Raw genomic sequence first — 15,026 nt, 5'->3', positions numbered from 1 at the left:
CCACCTTATATAAATTCGCCTTGTACGTAAACAAAGTTTAAAGTTTTAGAGAAAAAATTAAAGCAAAATTACAATTTAAAGGCGAAGTCCTCGACAAATGTAAAATCAGCTGCTCTACTGCTGCTACCTGTTAAATATATGCAACACAGAATATTCAACATCATATGCGTTGAAAAAAACCGTTGAAAAGCTAAACACTAGTGAAATTTCTTTCAAAATTTGAACAACAATCATTAACGTCTAATTTCGATGCAAGCTCACAAATACCCAATTTTTATATGCAAAATTATAACTTCAGAACCCATCTACATACATATGTGCTCCCCGATTAGAATCACAAGCGTCCATATTTAAAAAATAAAAACTGTTTCATAGGCATGCCACTTTTAAGAGCTATTAAGGCGCCAAAGTACGGAATACGGAACAAATATGGGACATTAAAAGAAATACAGAACTTTTGGCATCCCTTATGAAATAAATAAATTACTAGGACAACTGACGAAAAAAGAGGACTGTTCCGTATAATACAGGACGGATGGTCACCGTATGTACATATATGCGAAATAGGCCAAAATACCCATGTACGAAAAATACCGCTTTTAGTACATTTATATAAATGTGGCAACCATAATTGAGCGCGCTGCACTAATACCACGACAAAATGAGACTGTGTTGGTGTGCCCAGCATTGATATACATACTCAGATGTGAATAGTCAAATACGTGCATAATAAATTTTTTTATGAAAATAATATTTTTAAATACGAAGATTTTTAAACGATAATCTAATATAAAGTATTCATTTTTACTTACTATGCATTATTTCCCTCAGTGTATTTTAAAGTAACGACATGTATGTGTGTCTGAGATACATTTGTGTAGCAAGTAGGGCTGTGTGATTAATTGATTACTCAAAATTTTAATTAGTCATAAAATAAATAACTCAGTTATTCGATTAATTAGAAATTGTAATTACTCAAAAGTTCAGTTACTCGAGTAATCAAGATTTTTGATTAACCAAAAAAAAAATATTTGAGTAATTTGCTTTATGATTAATCAACATTTCGAGCAAAATGAGTAATCAACATTTCGAGCAAAATGATTAATCAACATTTCAACTCTTTACATATGTATAAAGTAGTTAAAGTTCCTTGATACTTTGAAAAAAACGTTTCTGTTTTCAAAAATTAAAGCGAAACCTTTTTTTCATATACAGAATCTTGATTACTCGAGTAATTGATTAACCGAATAATTGATTAACCAACTTGCTCGAGTAATCGAATAATCGCAAAGCCCTAGAAGCAAGTGAAATGAAAGTTGCAGAAAAAACTGGATGCTAAGATTTGGCTTTTTCGGCAAAAAGCTATCGAAATAAACTTGGTCAAAATTAACTCTAAATATATTTTTGTACAAGCTATTGATTAGAATTGGTTACTTTTAATTCAGCACTTTCTCATTTCAAAAACTCTTTACAAGGGTGGGTTACAGACCAAATGGTGGAGTGCAATAACACCATATGACGTCATTTCCAATCCAGAAGTGAAATAAAGTCATAAACAAAGTTGTACAAAAGAGTAATAAGGTCATAATTGAAATATATGTCTGGCCACACTCTTTGTGGAAAATTTTTTTTTATTAATTGACCGTGGGCAGTGCACGGACTTTACCACTTTATAGGTAGGTCTACCAACTTTCTAGTTATAATATATTTTTTACCATTTTTACCAACAAAAGCTAAAAATCTACCAACATTTTCCGGAAAGAAAGAAAAATAGATTTACCCCCGAATTCATAAAAAATAAAGAAGACTTTAACTGCTTTATAAATCGAAAATGTGTATGAAAATGTCACTTTATAGAGCTCTTTAAACCTATTTAATTTTTTATGAATAAAGCCATCAGTTTTTAATTTTTGAGCATTCGGTAGTGATTTCGTTTTTTCAAATCAAATTGAATAGAGGAAAAACAGCTGTAATTTTATTTCAATCGATTCGCGTCAAGTTATATTCGATAACGGATGCTGTGATTTGGGCCCAGTTTAATGCATAGGTTTTTTGTTGAATATTTTATTCACGGAAAACACATTTTTTATTTTATATAAAAATAAATTTATCCCAAGGCGAATTCATACACGGAGTGCAAAACAAAAGTTTCACTAACAAATTGTATGCACAATCCCAGTAAGAATTACAACGAATACATAATTTTGACAATAAGAACCACTGAGATGAAAAGCCAGCTGCTCTGGTAACATCATCTTTTCTGGTAGTATTGTTTCCTTTAAAAAATCTACCAACTTCTACCATTTTTTGAATATAAAATCTACCAATAATATTTTTTTCGAAATCCGTGCACTGACCGTGGGCGTGTTTCTTTATTATTCATTCCGCCTCTAGAAGAGAATAGTAGTAGTTCATCAGGAACAATGGTTATAAAGAAACAGAAGAGAATGAAGCAGTTCAGTAGTTTCTTTGCAATGTCTTCAATTGAAAATATTTTTACTAAAAAAGAGTCACTATGGGCCAGTTTTTCAGTGCCAGTTTAAACTTAGATTAGGTAAACTGAGTTTAAATTGAACAGCTGGCTGACATTTGATTGGCTGATCTTAGTTTAAATCAGCCAGATCGGGCGTTGAAACTTAGTATAAACCACGGCCCTGCACTGAAAAACTGACTTTATGAGTATATAATTTTGGATTTTTAACGGAATAATGTAAAATTATCGAATACTTTTATTCGATACTTGTTTCCAAAGTATCGGGTATCGATCGATACTTGAAAGTATCGACAATTTACATCACTATTCGGAATGCATAAAGAAACTCCGCCGTGTATTAACATTGTTACGGTAATTGTCCAGTTTACGGACACGTGGGGAAAATCATTGGTAATCATCAAATTATTTCTTCAAAAGGGGTATCAAATAGAGGCATTCTAAAACTCCAGTGTCACGAATTCGGGAACGGAAATAACTTTTTTTAGTATTTCAAAAGTTATCTGTAATAAATACATTCCGAACATTACTTACGATGTTAACTCCTGGCGGCACCCTTAAATCGTAAAAGCAATCAACCTTTCTTAAAAACTATTTTCAGCACCAATAACACTGTGGAACAAATTCAGGTTAGCAAAAGTTAGGTCGATTCTGAGAGTGAGGGGTGAAAATAGAGGCTAAATTAAAAGACCCGTATCGCGGCGTTTGTTTATATTAGTTCGATTTTTTTTTTAATCGACCTTCGAACTTTGCAGTCAAATGCCGATTTTCAGCATATTGTTTATATGGTTTTTTGGCTATAACTCGTCGACTAATTGATACTTTATCAATCTGTTAAAGCCAAATTATTGCTAGAGACCTGTGCAACAATTAAAATTAAAAAAAAAATTTATTTAGAAAATTTTTGTAGTGCTTATGAAGCAAAATGTTGGAAATTTTTTTTTCATGCTTTTTGAACATATTTTCCACAAAACTAAGTCTTTTTTGCTTTCTGTTTGATCTATAATATGCTTCTCAGTTTCTTCAATAAATTTCATTTGAAAAGAAAACAATCATAATACAAATACATATTTGAAACGCATTCTGGAAGTAGTCAAATATAACGAACACCAGTGGCGCATTTGCTGCGACCTCAAAATAATTTCATTGATTACAGCCTTAACAGCATCTGGCCGTCCAAAATATCCGTGTTTTTTGTGCCATTGGGATTCACGATACGGAGAAGGTATTAAAGGAAGAAACCAGTACAAACAGCATAACTGTAATAGTCGCACTGGACGGAAATGGCCTAAAGAAAATAGGCTACACGAAAGTCTTGTTCCTGAAATGAAAATTTTGTTGCCGTTGCTCCACATTAAACTTGGCATTGCTAAACATTTTTTGAAATGTATCGCAAAAAGACCAGCAGTATTCAANCCTTAACAGCATCTGGCCGTCCAAAATATCCGTGTTTTTTGTGCCATTGGGATTCACGATACGGAGAAGGTATTAAAGGAAGAAACCAGTACAAACAGCATAACTGTAATAGTCGCACTGGACGGAAATGGCCTAAAGAAAATAGGCTACACGAAAGTCTTGTTCCTGAAATGAAAATTTTGTTGCCGTTGCTCCACATTAAACTTGGCATTGCTAAACATTTTTTGAAATGTATCGCAAAAAGACCAGCAGTATTCAACCGCTTAAAAGACATTTTCCCAAGACTAAGTAACGCCAAAATTCAGGAAGGGGTTGTTAATGGTCCCGACATACGGAAACTAAAGAGTCGTCAAGATTTTGACCAAGTTCTGATAGACCGAGAATTAAATGCATGGCTCGCATTGAAAGCAGCCATTAACCCATATTCGGCTGCTGGTCGATTTTTCGACCAACAACTTTCCAAGCTTATATCTCTAAATTTAATAAAACATATGTTTTATCTGTTTACAGAATAATTAAATCTAGTATTTATTTGATGTTGGAAGGATAGCTATTTTTGAACAAAATGTTTTATGAAGAATTTAGTAAAAAGTAAAAAAAATCTTTTTTTCAATGTTTTTTTGTCAACTGAAAACAACCAAAGAATGGGAAGCTAAAAAAGCAACAATTAACTAGCTATGAAAATAAAAGTGTAATTTATTCAAATCGAAAGGAATCAGTCTAATTTTTTTTAATTTTCTGTCTTTCAGAGGCACGTACTTCTAAGTGGTCGATTAATCGACCACTGGCCAGAACACGTCAAGTAGACTAACATTATTTTTACCACAATTATAATTTATGTTCAGTGAAAAAATACGCGTGTGTCTTAATTATATGAAATATGTAATGATCAGTCCTAAAATGTTTTCCAATATACCTTTTTTATTTTAATTCTGGCAACTCTTCTCTTGTACGATATATTTTCCTCACTCTATGAATCGTTACATATGATCAGGCATGATCAGAGAATGAGCACACGCTCAAAGAGCGAAATTAAATAAGCACACCAACACATTCTCACTTTAAGCAAACGATTGTTTGTGGTAGTGTCCACGTTTGCTTAAGATTTTAAAAAGGGATTTCCCCCAATATATTTAGTTTTATTTTGCAATTTGTAAGAGAAGGTTCTTCAGATTGCATGGTAAACGCTTTTGAAAGTTATTCAATAATTTTGGCTTAAAAATGCGAATTCGTAAATCAGTAAAAATGTGTGAAATCATGGCCATTCTAAATGAGCCATCTTCTGATGAAGAGGATGATCAAGGTGTCGCGAATGCAAAAGACGTCGACGTCGTGTACACTCCTCCTCCTAATGTGGATTTTGTCACCGATGAGGAAGATTTGGACGATGACCAGATCAATTTAAATGACAAAAACGATGTTTACTTAAGTGAAATCGCTGGTAATATCGAGTTGCAATATTCAGTGGAAGGAGATAACGTCGAGGATACAGTGGAGCTGGAACAGAGTGGAGTTGAAAAGCCATCAACATCTAGTGCAAATGGAAGACAAACGAACTCTGGCGGAGTTAAGAGGAAGTCAGATTTTGATATCCCCATATGGCGAAAACCCAGAAATATTCAATATAGCAGAGCACCTGTAAACAACGAAGCTAATAAATTGGAAGAAATTTATGCAGAAATTGGTAAGCGATTAATTCACTATTTCTTATAAAGAACCTCTTCTACATATACATACCTATACACAGTATATATGTACCTATCTATGCATTTCTATTACAGGTTCTAAATCTCCGTATGAAATTTTTGCGTTGTATTTTGATAAATTCATTATAACAGAAAGTACGAATTTCACCAATGAGTACGCAAATCAACATAACGCAGCCATCAACGTCACAACAGTAGAAATACGTAGGTTTATTGGTATTTTGTACATTTCTGGGTATCATACCTTGCCACATATTGATCACTATTGGTCTGTTCGACACAGACATGGGCATACCAATTGTGAAACAAGCAATGAGTCGTAATCGCTTCAAAATAATTAAACGCTTTCTACATCTCGCGGATAATACCGATTTGAATACAGAAGATCGCTTTGCTAAAGTTCGTCCAGTTATTGATGCTTTAAATAAGAAATTTATGCAGTTCGGAGTTTTCAGCTATATTCTTTCTGTAGATGAACAGATGATCCCTTACTTTGGACAACACTCTTGCAAAATGTTTATCAAAGGAAAGCCGATTCGTTTTGGATTTAAGGCATGGTGTTTATGTTCAGAAAGTGGATATTTATTTTCTAGTATATTATATGGTGGAGCAGCGACTCCTCACGATAAGAACATTGGTCTAAGAGCACAAACTGTTTTGGATTTGCTTGCAAACGTATCTGACCCCGATTGCCACACTATTTTCTTTGACAATTTTTTTTCTTCTTATAATCTGATGTGCCCATTGAATGAGCGTCGATTTTTTGCTACTGGTACTATACGAGAAAATAGAATGACAAAGGCTCCTTTGAGAAATCTAAAAAAGGAAACACGCGGGGAATTCGATCAATTGCTTGATGGTCGACAAGAAATACTGGCAGTTCGGTGGAACGATAATGCCGTTGTTACTGTTATTACTAATAATTCCACAGTCGAACCAATGGTATCTGCTAAAAGGTATTGCCGCAAGCAAAAGAAAACCATAATAATTCCACAGCCGAAAGTAATTCAGGAATATAATTATGGCATGGGTGGCGTGGATCTTCATGATAACGCTGTGGCCAACTATCGGATATGTATACGAGGAAAAAAATGGTGGTGGCCAATATGGACTAACGCACTTGGTAACGCAATGGTAAACGCATGGAAGGTGCATTGTATAGTAGCAAAAATCCAAAAGACAAAGCCTCTTTCGCAAATTGATTTTCGTTCTGAAGTCACAAATCAATTGTTAACGTACGACAAGAAGGACGACGATGGAAATCACGATGAAGATGGAGACCCAGAACATCCGTCAAATCTTCCGCGGATCAATGAAAGTATACACGCCGTCATGAGAAGTCTTGAAAATAAATGTGGACGCTGTAAGTTATGCAAGAAACATACTATTTTTACTTGCAAAAATTGTAACGTTTATTTACATACTAAATGTTTCGATGAATATCATCAAAAGTTTTAAATTTTCATAAATTCAATTCAATTCAATTTAATTCAGTGTTTATTGAGTCTATGATTACAAAGAATCTTACAGACTAGAGTAAAATTAATAGGTAAAAAATTAAGAACTACACTAGGAGTACACAGATTCAATTAAACTTCTAAAAGACTGCCTACTAATAGAAAATTCAATATTTAAATTTTTTGAAATTGCATTAAGTTCAGTGAGAGCCCTCCAAATCGGGGATTGAGCCCAATAATTAGCTTTAGCAGGGATAACATAAAACGGCGGGATAAACCGCAATATTCTGCTCGGGACATTGAAACCGATATGCACAAGTAATTCCGGACAATCAATGACGCCAGAAATCAGGTCATAAACAAACATAAGGGAATGGACATGTCTTCTACACTCAAGAGAGTTTAAATCTATAAGCTTGCAACGAGCTATATAGGGCGGAAGAGGGTCAGAGAATCGAAGCGGCTGAAGGGCAAACCGAATAAATTTTCTCTGGACACGTTCGATACGAAGTGCGTGGCAATTATATATAGGACTCCAGATAACCGAGGCATATTCAAGCTTTGAACGAACAAGAGAGTTAAAGAGAGTTTTCCTTGTATAGGGATCCTTAAAATCCTTCGCATGCCTTCGCAGAAAAGCTAGGTTCCTGTAAGCCTTCGGAAGAATATGGCATATGTGATTAACAAAGGTGAACCCAGAGTCAAAAACGACACCAAGATCAACAAAGTCATTAACAGAAGCGAGTTGTACATTTGAAATATAATAGTTAGTTAGAAAAACTTTAGATGTTTTAGCGAGGGTCATATGGAAGCATTTCTTTATATTGAGGGATAACATATTTTTTTGGCGCCATACTTCGAGATTAAACAGATCTTCTTGAAGTAACCGCGAATCGGAGACACAATTGATTTTACGAAACAGTTTCAGATCATCGGCATACAGCAGGTAATCAGAGTTATTGAAACAGGACCCGATATCGTTAATAAACAGGACGAACAACAGCGGACCAAGCACACTGCCTTGGGGCACCCCCGAAGTAGCGGAAAATTGAGAAGACCTGCAGTTTTCAATTTCAACAAACAGTGTTCTATTTGTAAGATATGACTTTAACCAATTTAAGAAAACCGAATGGAAACCAATGCTTCTTAATTTACGAGGCAAAATTGAATGTGATACTTTATCAAACGCCTTGGAGAAATCTGTATAGATGCTGTCCACTTGGGACCCATTTCTGAACGCAGATATAAAAAATTCAGAAAAAACAGCGACGTTCGTTACGGTAGAACGACCACCGACAAAACCATGCTGACGAGGATTCACGATACTTTTTAGGGCAAAAGATAGTTTCTCCATTACCACCTTCTCAAAAAGCTTGGAGCACACAGTTAATTTAGAGATAGGTCTGTAATTAGAAACATCATTCCTACGACCTGACTTGAAGATGGGAGTGATGGACGCTGCTTTCCAGCGCTCGATGAAAACACCTGAACGAAGAGAGAGATTGAAGATCATACACAGTGGAACACAAACGGAGGAATGACATTGCTTAAGGAAAAAGGGACAAATACCGTCGGAATCACATTTAAAAGACTTTTTAAGAGAGAATATCCTCTGATAATGTCAGATTCTGTCAAAGACATCGATCCAAAGTCTAAACCTTGTGGAGGACAAGAGTTAACTGGAAACCTGTGGGAGTTGTCATCAACGACAAAATTTGATTTAAAAAACTCAGCGAAAAATTCGACAGTATCACTAATCGACTCAGAACACTTACCATTATAGTACTTACAGGAAGGTATATTTGAGGAGCCCGATTTGGAATGGATGAAGCTCCAGAAGGCTTTGGGATTTTCCTTCAAATCAGACTCAAATTTACTAATATGCTTGTTATAAAGAAATTTATCCAAGATATTAAATTGTCTCGTGAAAGAGATATATTTAGCCTTGAGATTAACATTATCGAGCTGACTTTTATGTAGTTTATAATACTTGTTTCTTTTGTTTTTAAGATTCTTGAGTCTATTTGTGTACCAGGGTAATCTATGAATCCTAGGCGGCAGCAGCGGAAGATATTTAGAAAAAAGATTATTCAGTGTGCATACAAAAGAATCAAAACACTCTGAGACGATCTTAGAAATAAAAACAGAGTGCCAGTTGATTTCAGACAAGGCAATATCGAAAGCCTGAAAGTTAGCATCGCGGAAGTTAAAGAACCCAGACGTTATATTCCTTGCAGTGAAATTATCAAACATTTCCAAGTAAATAATTATGGGCGCATGATGCATATCAGTTTTACTAACCGGAAAACTGCATTCCTCTAAGTTAAATATTGAATTTTCATCAACAAAGACAAGGTCAAGAATTTTAGACAACTTATTAGATAATGAATTAATTTGAATTAAGTTTAAACTAAGCAGGCTATCACGAAAATTTATCTCGTACGTCCTGTTTACATGTGTTGGAGTCAGGAAACCATTTCTTTGTAGGTCGGACCAGACTATATCTGCAAGATTGAAATCGCCAAGAATGCAAAACGAAGAGTCAGGATTCTGCTCACAAAGATCGACGATATTGTCAACATGACAGCTGTATAGATAGTCCGTACTATTAGGCGGGATATAGGATGTGCAAATGAATAATTTTCCAAGCGATCCATGGACACAAACACAAATTTGGTCTATGAGAGTATCTAGATTCCCTAATTGATGTAACGACGAGCGGATACAGCGCTTTAAGGCGATTAGGACGCCACCACCTTTGGAGTGGCCAGTCTTCACCGGATCTCTATCCTTCCTGAATACATTAAATAAAGATGGATTAAAATACTCTTCGTCATGAAAGTCAGCATTCAGCCATGTTTCCACAAAAACATAGACATCAAAGTCAACGCGGGACGTTGATAAAAATATCTCTTTGGTTTTAGTGCGCATTCCAGACATATTTTGAAAATAAATTTGAAGACCCTTAGGGGCTGAGCTACAGTTTCCAGAATTCAAACTACTTGTGCGCTTCCGAAGGGGCTTCCCTTTGAAAAAAGCGGAATGGTCGGACATTTATACCAGAAGGCCAAACAGAAGCCTTCAAGATATCTTCATAATATGCATACGAAACTCCAAATTTGCAATTTATGCTTCGAAGCTTGTCTAAAGTTTCGTCTTTCTTAATAAGCTTGTGGCATGCAAAATGTTTAATGTCGATACCGGACTGTTTAGATACATACTCGATGATTTCATCAGTAGAAACGGACGGCTTAAAAGCGGATACATGTACCCACTTCATTTTTACGATAATGTCGAGGTCAGCGTTTTTATTTCGACCAACCACAACCTGTTGACGTTTCGGTGTTTTCGTCTTATGAGGCACAGTTTTCCAACCATTCGAGCCAGAAAAAACCGCAGGCTCTGAACCAGCATCAGGCACAAATTCAATATCAGCATTCAAAGAATTAACATCCACGTCGGCATCAACAACAGCGCCAGCAGCAGTGATAACAGAGCTGTTAACATTAGCTTTAATTGAGTTAGTACCGGCAGCAGCAGCAGCAGCAGCAGCATAGCTAACATTGGTATTGAGCGCCATGCGCTTAGCAGACCCATTGGGGGGCAGACCAGCATTCGATACCGTGCACATAGTAGACGGAGCAGATGAGGGAGTTTCCGTTGGTGTAGGTAAACACTGTTCAGCTTGAGCAGCAGTAACATTAGTCCCATGCAGAGAGCCGGCGGCTGGGTATGATGGAGAAGAGCGTAAAAGAGATTGATTTTCATTGTCAATCATCTCCTTACATTTGTTAACAGCAATACCGCGGTTTGCATTGAGGCCAGTAAAGTTGTCAACAATGCCGCGAAGGCTTTTTATCTCCGCAGTCAACGACGATACGTCGGCATCCCTGTCGCTTAGCTTAGTTTGCAAAACACGAACTTCTACATGCAAATCATCACTTTTCTTTATTAGCTGCATTTTGTCTTCATGCAAAGCACCTAGCAAACACAAGATATGAGCATTTTCTGCCCTGAGAACAGAAAGTTCTTTAACCACAGTTAGCAGTGTAGATTTCAATTGAAAGTCATGCTCAGTAGCGATATCACTTGAGACATCTCTTAGAGAGTCTGAATTAAGAGATTCTTTAGCACTAGTGCTCCCACCCGAACCAACGGGTGTGGATGGGCAGCGGAGAGATGAACGACGGTCATCCATACAGTTTTTGCAAAGAAACGGCTTATTAGATGAGAGTAAGAAGTACAGATCGGCCTGGAAAATACCAACACATTTGAGGTGAAATAAGTTTTTACACCCGGCACACTGCACTTTAGATTGTGTACGATCAACTTTTTGACCACAAAGACAAGGCATTGTATGAATATTTTTACATTTAATAAATATTGAGTCAGTGAAATTCACATTATTAAGAGTCACTATCTCAGTATATTATGAGTTTCGCACTAACAAAGCGAATTAAAATTCACAAAGAACGCTTAAAAAAGCCAGATAAGCGCGGAGCGAAGAAATACACGTCTGAACTGCAGTCGCGCAAAACTGTTAGAATGTAAGAATATATGTATCAGTTTATGGGTATATTATAACAATTAATGCATTTTCTTCGAATAAAAGAATAAAGTTTGAGTTTAAGTTTTAAATTTTTTATACAAATAATTAAAACAAAACATGTATGTATTTTACCTACTTGACGGTTTATGGCCCGAGGTCGATTTTTCGACCAGTCTATATCTAGAAATCGGTTGGTCGGATTTGGATGAAATTGATAATTTTTATTGATGAAGGTTCTAACCCCACGCCCTTGAAAGGAAATTACAAAAATTCTGCGATTTCTGGTAGCGGCAAACATGTTGGCAGCTTTCGATGGAATTGGGGTTAATATGTCGTACAAAATTCAACTCTTGCATCAGCATCTTGATCAACTCGCTCAACAGTTGCCAACTGAATCTGATGCGCAAGGCGAACGTTATCACCAAACTGCGCTTGCATTTGAAATAAGGTTACTATAGAGAGTGCATATTTTGAATTCCTAGATTTTTGTAATATCTTTGTCAAAGTGCACAATTTAAACATGTTAACGATTGAAAACTATTTTCGTTTCAGGTACAGAGGAAAGAAATCTCCAGATGCAATACTCGCTGAAATTTGTTGGTGGTATAAAAACACCTTTGAAGAAGAGGAAGACGAGAAAAAAGAGGAAGAAGGGGAAGACAAAGATTAAATTCCAGAATATCTGTTGGACGAAATTATCGATGACCAAGATATTAGAGAGAGCAGTGATGTTGATCCACAGCCGCCGGCTGACCGGCAACTGGCCAAATCATTAATTTAATTTATTTAATTTTTTTACTTAAAACTTTTCGTAACTAACATTTCAAAATTATATTTTTTTCCATATTTTTATAATTTCTTTTTCAATGTTTCTTCAAAACCAACACTGAAAAAATTAGTACATAAGAAATGAGAAGTAAATTAATATTAAGCTGGAAACACAAGTTTTGTATTATGATTGTTTTCTTTTCAAATGAAATTTATTGAAGAAACTGAGAAGCATATTATAGATCAAACAGAAAGCAAAAAATACTTGGTTTTGTGGAAAATATGTTCAAAAAGCATGAAAAAAAATATTTCCAACATTGTGCTTCATAAGCACTACAAAAATTTTCTAAATCAATTTTTTTTAAATTTAATTGTTGCACAGGTCTCTAGCAATAATTTGGCTTTAACAGATTGAAAAAATATCAATTAATCGACGAGTTATAGCCAAAAAACCATACAAACAATATGCTGAAAATCGGCATTTGACTGCAAAGTTCGAAGGTCGACTAAAAAAAAATTCGAACTAACAAACGCCGCGATACGGGTCTTCTAATTTAGGCTTTATTTTCACCCCTCACTCTCAGAATCGACCTAACTTTTGCTAACCTGAATTTGTTCCACAGTGTAATTAAAATAATTATGATTTAAGTTTTCAAAATTCGTTTATGCCATATGCCATATTTTTCCGCGAACAACTCCTTTTTGGGTAGGCGACCTTCGGCCGCGCTTCAAAGTACCAGCTCTAGCTGTACCAATATCGGCTACGCTATTACCCACAGTGTTAAGTTTGGTGGTTCTTTGTTCCATATTGAATAAGCTTCTTTGTTTGATTTTGGTAAAACATATCGTCGCTTGGCGCGCAATACCTCGTATCCGGCAAAAGATAGTCGGAAAATTTCGAAAAGAGCGAAGAAACTTATTTTCTTTAGAACGTTTGAATGATTTGCTAACTAAACTTACTAAATAAGAGCTTCTAATGTAATTATTTACTATAAAATGTGTGAAGTAGGGAAGCATTGAGACAAGTTAACCAAAATAAATAGTTTTCTATGCCCCCTCATACGTGGTATTGCATTTGGCAGATACGATAGGGCTGCCAGATATCTCCGTTGCCAAACCGGGACACTTAAGGGTGGGAAAGGCCTCTCGCTCACTTCCCTTTCGTTTTGAGAAAAATTACGTACGAAATGATGTAGTAAAATTTTATATTGACAAACAAAAACAAAAACATAAAAACATGAGATCATGAGATCATTACAACGTACACCAGCAAAACAAAACAATTTATCACAACTAAAGCACAGAGAAATTTTCACAATTCATGTACCTTTATTGTTCCTTATAAAAATACATTTTTTTACTTAATACATCAGAAAACATAAAAATAGAATTTCTAAACTCTGTGCAAAACTCGGGAAAATGCAATAAACTTGCATACAAATTCACAACTTTCTATTCAGATTTTTTTATAAAAATTTTTAAAATGAAGTTTCGCAGCCCATAAAAAATTTAGTTGAGTTTTGGTATTGTTTTTACTGAGAGTTTCTTCCATACAAACTATGTTCGACATTTTTTTGTATGTAGAAGCCGCCGTCCGCAAAAAATAAATAATTGCAAAAAATCAACGAAATTTTCTGGTAACTTCAGACTTGCACTTTACTAATTGGCTCAAAAGCTACATTTTCAAAATTTTTCTAAAAGATCTGATTGGAAATTGTGATCTAATGAAATAGTCTCCGAGCTAATAATTTTGTACGGCACGGTACTTATAAGTAATCTAGGTTTCAGGAAAGAAAAAAAATTAAATACAAGGTAACATTAAAATATCAGTCATTTGTTTCGTTGCTGTGAACTTGGTTCAAAACTTCTGGGTTTTGCTTAACATAATTGTAAAACTCTGTGCATGCCATTTTAACGTATTTAGGTACCTACTTATATTAATCATCAACTATTGCTTGTGCAAAACGTGCTAAATTTAAAAAAAAAATCGCATATGAAAGAGCACCAACCCAACTCGCAATAAATTTAAGTATACAAATTTTAGTATTTAGTACAGAAATATTCAAATCAAATACCTACGCCAATATTAAAATGAAGGGCTTTGCACTTAACGGAAGCTTTTTCACAATTAAGTTAAAAAAAATATTTAAATTCCATGCTGCCTGTAATGGGATTTGAACCCTGACGCTCTGAAAATTAGCAAATTGTGGCAAGCATCTTCGTGCACTCAGCTACAGCCAGACATGTAAATGTGCATACAAGTGTTCAGTTTGATTCAAAACCACGTGTTCGTGGTATGAAAGTATTGTTTTTAAATACGAACATTTTAAAACGATAATCAAATAAAAAATATTCATGTTTACTATGCGTTATTTCCCCCAGTAAATTCAAAAAATTTTTCTTAATATTACAACGCGTTTTTTCTCTCAGTGTAGTCATTTTTTATTCAAAATTTGTGCAATCGAATCGAAAACCGGGACACTTAGACGAGACCCCGGACATTTTAAGGTTGGACCGGGACACCGGGACAAATAGTCTAAAACCGGGACATGTCCGGGAAAACCGGGACGTCTGGCAGCCCTAAGATATGAGGTATTGCGCACACCGTTTTCAAAAGAGTCACTACTCAAAATAATACG

At 35.3% G+C, this 15,026-nt stretch overlaps 1 protein-coding gene across 10 annotated transcripts in view; it reads right to left on the bottom strand.

Annotated features, from left to right (window-relative positions):
• Nucleotides 1-15,026, bottom strand: part of LOC108358004 (CUGBP Elav-like family member 2) — a 364,101-nt gene that overhangs the window by 61,948 nt on the left and 287,127 nt on the right. The window lies entirely within an intron of this gene.

The sequence above is a fragment of the Rhagoletis zephyria genome, unplaced genomic scaffold (assembly GCF_001687245.7).
Source record: "Rhagoletis zephyria isolate East Lansing unplaced genomic scaffold, Rhagoletis_zephyria_1.1 Rzeph_scaffold_00191, whole genome shotgun sequence".
In the NCBI taxonomy this organism is placed as follows: Eukaryota; Metazoa; Arthropoda; class Insecta; order Diptera; family Tephritidae; genus Rhagoletis; species Rhagoletis zephyria.
The sequence above is the reverse complement of the archived record's forward strand: the minus strand, read 5'-3'. Positions and strand labels throughout refer to the sequence as shown.